At 30.7% G+C, this 7,198-nt stretch overlaps 1 long non-coding RNA gene across 2 annotated transcripts; it reads right to left on the bottom strand.

Moving 5' to 3' along the window:
• Nucleotides 1-648: 648 nt before the first annotated feature.
• On the bottom strand, nucleotides 649-5,363 carry LOC109862726. 2 transcript variants are annotated; one of them, XR_002251201.1, is made up of 4 exons: nucleotides 5,279-5,363; nucleotides 1,539-1,692; nucleotides 1,176-1,397; nucleotides 649-1,097 (listed from the first exon to the last, which is right to left on the bottom strand). It is a non-coding gene; the product is annotated as an uncharacterized LOC109862726 (long non-coding RNA). The 2 variants fall into 2 exon arrangements; XR_002251200.1 differs by having other exon boundaries at nucleotides 649-1,397.
• Nucleotides 5,364-7,198: the final 1,835 nt, after the last annotated feature.

The raw sequence follows: 7,198 nt of genomic DNA, 5'->3' as shown, positions 1-7,198 counted from the left end.
GATAATTTGGCCTCGCTTTGCTTGTGGCAGACTCTGTCATTATTTTGGTCGCATTTTGACATTTCACATGTTGACAGACATGATTAACAAACCATATCCTACTGAGGACACAGATGGATATGGTTCTGTGACCGAAATGTTTGCTGGGTATACATGTATGTCTTCTTATAATCCTTATTTTATTTTCCAAGCATCTAGAATGATCTCAACAATCCATTCTATACTTAAAAAAAACTGATGCAGCACCTTCTTGCATTTAAATCCAAATGGCTAGTGTAAAGAGCAATTTGTAGAGATAATATTCTCTCTGTAGTGATTGACAGCATTAACTGTTTCTAACAGCTACAAAATAACATATAATATTATCAAAAAAGATAATTACAAGAAAAATAAAACAACATTACATGTCATTTCCCCAAAAATTGTAGAAAAATGCATAAGAAAATGTATTTAATCAAAAAATTAAGATAATGGTATTTTTCAAATATATTCTGTTAAATTTTGGAGGAGAGTTACGTGTTTTTTTGTTTCACACAAACATTGTACTATATATACAATATAAATAAACCTTATATAAATGCATTATATAATACTTTTTTAAACATAAATTCCACACTTAGCAATTCAACTAAAGAATATGCGCTCACTACAATATTGTAAGTGAGCTAAAAGAGAAACAAAACTTTCAAATTATAAGAAAACAAAAATAATTTTAGTGTATATATAAAATATTTCATATTGCTCTTACATTTGCGGCGACAGAAAAATAGTGGCAATAAAAAATGTCTTTACTTTCGGGCGTGACAACTTTTGCTAATCTTTCCGACATTTCAATAATTGATTTTGATACTTTGACACAAAAATATTCCTGTAGCGAGTGTGGCCAAATTTCGGAAGCAATCTTATCAAAATGTTTATTATTTTATTTCTTAGATATGCTAACCAAGTTTACATAATAATTATATAGTAGATTAGTATTTTTGAAGTTTACATGATATTTTGACATTTACCACATGACCGTACCAAGACCAGAGCCAAAGTCAAATTGTCTTCTAGGGTTGAATTCTTTGTCACGTGTTCTGATCTCATCCAGAATCCTATATATATAACCGCATAATTTTAAACTTCTCTACCAAGCAGATACGTAAGTGAGCTTATCAAAATTAATTGTATACATTGGTCTTCAAAATTTGCCTTGCTCTTCTATCCATACGAAATCTATGTCTTCTATAGATATTTTCTGATTACGATTAGCATTCAAACATTCTTCTACTTTTTGTAATTTTTCTGGCAGTTGTGACTACTCCAGCAGCGAATGGCGACCATGCAAATGGTGAAATAATTTTTTTACACTTTTTTTCAATTCTTTCAAGCTTATGTTATTTTTTTTCTGAAAACTAATATTATAAAATGGTGTACATAAGTTATTTTTCATATATTATGACAAATGTTAAAATATACTATGACAAATTTACAATGTATTATTACATAAATGTTTGTGAACATAATAATGATATACACAATTGTGTATTCCGTACCTTTCACGATATTTTCTATTTTTTTTGATGCCCATGCTGAGAATATTGGTGTTCTAGGTTTGACACTACCAGGATGATGCCTATATTTTAGGCCATTGTTAGAAATCAAATTTAATGTTTCATCATCGAGTATACCTTTTGGCTTTGCTGACAACTGAAAATGCAAGTTTTATATTATCATATTCTAATCTTATTTAATATATCTAAGCATGTGATGTCATACAATAGAAAATTTATATCACACATTGTAAAGATACAAATCTTATCTAATGTACTATTGGCACAACTAGCTTCACCATATTTTATATAATAAAATTAAACTCCAATAAGTCAACAATTCACACATGTCATAAACAAACTCAACCTGTATGGAAAAAATAATAAAATAGCAGAGTTGGAAAGTAACGCGTTACTTGTAACGACGTTACCGTTACAGTTACTTTTTTTTTGGTAACGACTCCGTAACGACGTTACTTTTTTTTATTTGTAACAAAAGCAGTAACGACGTTACATTTCTTCGGTAACGAGTAACAAAATGAGGCGTTACTTTATCGTTACTTTCAAATTTATAATATTTTTCTTACATAACGACACCTGCAGAAAAACACTTCAATGCGTTATGCGCAATGCCAGTCAACATTATACTTTTGAAGAAAAGTAGCATATTGATTGGCTATCAAGTCGATTCTAGCCTCGCGTAACACGTCCTGTCTACAGACGCCCATAAAACAGACGCTAATCGCAGATAACATTGAATTCCAAGAAAAATTACAGACTGTTTGATTCTTTGTCTAGATCTTCATCAGTGTACAAAACAAAACTAATTAAAATTAAAAATTAAAATTAAAAATGATTGTAGTAAGATGATTGCGCACTTACAATGTGAAGCATTAATAATTTAATTATTTATGTTGTACATTGATAAAGATTCAAACAAAGAGATCGAAATTTTTTGTCTGTAAGTTTTCTTAGAATTTAATAAAAAGCACATACACGAACATTTTGTGGTTTTGCTTGCATCTATCGAAATATGTCGGTTCATCACGAGTTTATTCAATTAGTATTTACTACATTTCAATATTTAGAACATTTTGTTCATACAGTTTGATAATTAAAAAGTAATATTGTGATTTATTTTTTATTCATTTGATATTTAACTTTAGATTTGACGTTACGTTTGAGAAAAAGGAATTACTAGTTGCTTACAAAATTCAAATTGAATTGGATAGCAAGAGAAAAACATAAATTTGCAGAAAGCTATTTAGAAAACGTGTTAAGGATTCAATCAAACGAAAATTCTTCAAAGAGTGATCTAAATTCCGATGAAAACGATATCTTTTTTGTTTTCCGTCAACAAACAACACGAGATGAATCAAAGAAGAGTTGCAAAGATTTTTTAAATCCAAAAATTTAATTGTTGAAGCGTTACAAGATTATCCAAAACTTAAACAACTCTTTACCAAATATAATACTGCACTTCCCAGTAGTACAGCCGTTGAACGATTATTCAGCATCGGAGGATTAGTACTAACACCACAAAGCTCAACTGAGTTCCCGATTGGGAGAGTCCTCGCTTACTCAAAACGGTATATAAGCCAGGGCTCTCGAAAACGGAAACTCAGAAAGAATCGCGCCGCGTATCCAGAAAAACTTACTGATTCTGCCGGGAGTGCCGCAGCAAAGTCGCGACGCATACAAGTTACAAGTGCAATTGCAACCAGTGTGCCAAGAATCCACCGAATTACCTAGCCAGCCGTACGGGCCGAAGGGGTGAAGGAAATCGCACCACCAGTAGCAGCAAGTAGTAAGTCCACCCACAAATTTTAATCGGGAGTTCCACTAGTTAAAAATCCAACTCGAAGTTAATACTCGGAACCTACCAGAGACGCATAACCGCCTAAATGCATCGCGAGAATATACTCTTTTGCTTCTCCGCAATCAATTCCTCATTTGACCACCATCGCCGGGAGGGCAGTTCGCGACTCTAGTCGTGAATAGCGTCCGAATTATTTCTTTTTCCTTCCTAAATCACGGAAACAAACAAAGCCCGCTTATCTCCGAATATCAGTCTTAGAATCATGACACATCCAAATTTATTCCTATCGTTATTTTCATTGAAACCTAAGAAATGAAACAAAACAGAACTTATCAAGACACAAATCTCTGAAAGATGATTTAAGTTGTATAAACATGGGTTAAGAGGCTAGCTACACTAAAGAACTCGCACTCTCTTTCTCTCTCACACTCGCGTTCTAGCGTGTAGATTACATTGTACGAAACGATTATATGCTCTTTTATTGTATTAATTTCTGCATGTCTGTTATTAATTCATCGATTTCGATTTTTCAATAAATATAACTACTTTGTAAAATGTGGAGTCAAACTAAAGAATTATTCTTTGTTATCCTTCTTTCTGTACAATTCACTCTCACTTCCTTGTTAAAATCGCTAGGTCCCGTCCTTGGTAAATGAGATTTGCGTCTCAGACCTAAAAAGGGACCAACGAGCGAGTGTTCGCTAGACAGAGTAAGATCGACGTACGCCGTTGACCTGTCGACAAATATAAACAAACTCGTTCGACTCTCTCACAGCAGGACTTCCGTGTCTACTGTAAAGAAAGATATGGAAAACGACGCGTTTACTGTTGCGTCACACCACAGCCCGACCGTATCCATGGGCCAGGACGTAACAATATGATGATACGATAGAACATCAACTTTTATTAAAAATGAACAACCTGTATTTTTAAAAATATATCTTTCAAAAGAGATATCTTTAAGAAATTTTTCGTGATACAATATCTTTAAAAGGATGTCTCTAAAGAAAAATCTTATCTAACTTTACATTATTCATTTACAGGACATACACATATATCTTATTCTGAGGAAAGAAAGACATCTGTCCATTGTAATTAAAACTCCGAAAGTGGCCATTTTTATCCTAAATGTGTGTTATTACACTTATATAAATTATCTAAAATCTACTTAAAAATTATTTGTATTTAACATTTGTGCCTACTCTCTCTTCTGTATTATTAATAAGTACTAAGATTATTTATATCACATATGTCATATTTCATTGTTTTTATTGTTAAGTTTACATTTATGATAAAATAAAATTTTCTTAAATGTATCTAAAATTGTTTAATATATTTTAATGTTAAAAATATATATCTTTATGTATTTTTAAAATTATAAAACTATAAATATGCTTTATACAAGTTTAAATTTATTAATAAAGTTTCTTTTTCTTTAGTGTTCTTTCTAAATGTAAAAAAAAGTCGAATGATCTTTTATGGAATCACGTTTTAGTAACGGAAAGTAACGATTCTATACTCGTTACTTCTAAGGAACGGTAACGCGTTACTTTTTACAATCGGTAACGAGTAACTTTTTTCAATGGATAACGAGTAACGGTAACACGTTACTTTTTAGAAGTAACTGTCCCAACCCTGTAAAATAGTATAACTATATTAAATAGTATAATTATATTAAAAAATTTATAAAACAAATATAAATACAAGAGACTGTAGAGACACGTTGCTAAATAAAACTACTACGTACTATTAACAATCACGCGAATGTTTGTAATGCGCTACATAACCTCAACGAAATTTGAGTGATCTTTCGATAGAATTTACGACATGCTAACAAATACCGTAATACGTAACAAAATAGCAACAGAAATTTAACTGTTGCTTAAGCTTACTGAAAAACTCGCGACATGACACGAATACGTACCTACAATGCATCGCCCGATGAATTCATTGCTCCAAAAATAATCCAACGTGATAAGTAATCTCGTTTGCGCGTATGACCGAGTGTCGCGTGCAGTGCACGTCAAGCGCGTCCTAATCGTCGTTTTGAAGCCTATTTTTCGACTTAATAAGTATGAAGTTCGCGGAACCTGAGTGATCACATCACACCGGAATAGAATACATCAATTACGAAGTAAGATTTTATCATTGACAAATACCCTATCATGTGAATACAGTTCTGCATACATATTTTGCGTTACATACTTTTACGTTTTGCGCAATATTTGTGTTTTATAAACATATTTGTGCACTTATGTATACATATGCATGTACATAAGTTTAATAAAATAAATGAGTTTAATAAATAAGTTTTGTAAATATACAACAATAGTGATTTTATTAAAAAAATATATGATTATATTGTTTGTAATATATCTACAATATATGTATAGAGTTATTTATGCATAAAAAAGAAGAAAAATTAAAATAATAAAAAAAATATGGACTATATATTAATTGTATATATAATATAGAGTTATTTATGCGTAGTAAAAGGTAAATTAAAATAATAAAAAAATATAGCAAATACACTCTTAATAATTGCATAAGTTCTCAAAAATAATGGATTTAATATAAAAATCCATTTACATGTCTATCTGTCATTTTTATCATGGAGATAAACTTCACACGGAGCTATATAAATATTTTCTATGCGATAATAAACGACCAATTAGATAAATAATGAAAAGCATAGCAAATATATATTTTTTAATAATTTATTAAGTCTTGGAAAATACATATATCTGATAAATATCTATAATATACGTCTAATGGATGTCCATGATAGATTTTTTTATGGATATCTATAGTGGACGTAGCATAGATATGCATTAAACGTCCATTCATCATCCATCATGGAGATGGAACTGTGGATGTTGTATGGACCTCTAATAGACGTCACGTTCTGTGTAGGTAGATAACAGAAAAAATAGGTATTTGTGATACTAATCTAGCATCTTATATGGATTTATGAATTGAAAATTTTCAATTCCAAAATAATCATATGTAAAAATTTACACTTCTAAAATATAAATATATTGAGATAAATTTTTATTCCGCAAAACATCCAGCGTATCGGCTTTTATTATCTATTGAATTTTGTTGTTAGTTTAAAAAATGTTATATATATATATATATATATATATATAAAATATATAGTGTCCACATTATATATAAAGTTAAAATATATTTAGTGTATATATAAGTATCAATATTTGTATTTATTATTAAAAAACGGTTTGCAAACAAAAATGCAACACCCATAAGTGTAGGAAATCCATAATTTTTTTCTAATATGTATGTAAATAAAAATAATTTTAGTATTATATTATATATAAATAATTAGAAAGTTTTTTTAGTCTAGACGACACCTTTGACTCAACAACATTGCTTTATTTGACTGATAATGTCGTCACTCTATTTTCACGAGATTTTGGATTGAAGAACTCTGATGAAGACATAAAACAAAAGTCGAAACGTCTGTATTATTTGAAACCCAATACATCTGCATAACATCCAGCAACCAGTTCAGTAACGCCTTTTTATTTCATATTCATGTTTATTATTACCTAAACCTGAGATTATCTTTTGACATCAACCACTCATTTAAAGTTTTTTTATATTGTTTGAAATTTGTTTTAAAATAAAAAAATTCATACATACAGTGCGGAGCACCATATCGTGCGCCGTGAGGAGAAGTAGTTCTCCTCCGGCCGCCTCCTACTATCACGCGTCAGCGGCCCGCGATTTAATCCATATATCGGCACGGTTACCGATGATACATACCGACGCGGTTACCAATAATACCGACAGGCATATGTTATCATAAAACTATCGTGAACAT

Source organism: Pseudomyrmex gracilis, unplaced genomic scaffold (genome assembly GCF_002006095.1).
Source record: "Pseudomyrmex gracilis isolate BER0280 unplaced genomic scaffold, ASM200609v1 scaffold_2283, whole genome shotgun sequence".
NCBI classification, from domain to species: Eukaryota; Metazoa; Arthropoda; class Insecta; order Hymenoptera; family Formicidae; genus Pseudomyrmex; species Pseudomyrmex gracilis.
The sequence above is the reverse complement of the archived record's forward strand: the minus strand, read 5'-3'. Positions and strand labels throughout refer to the sequence as shown.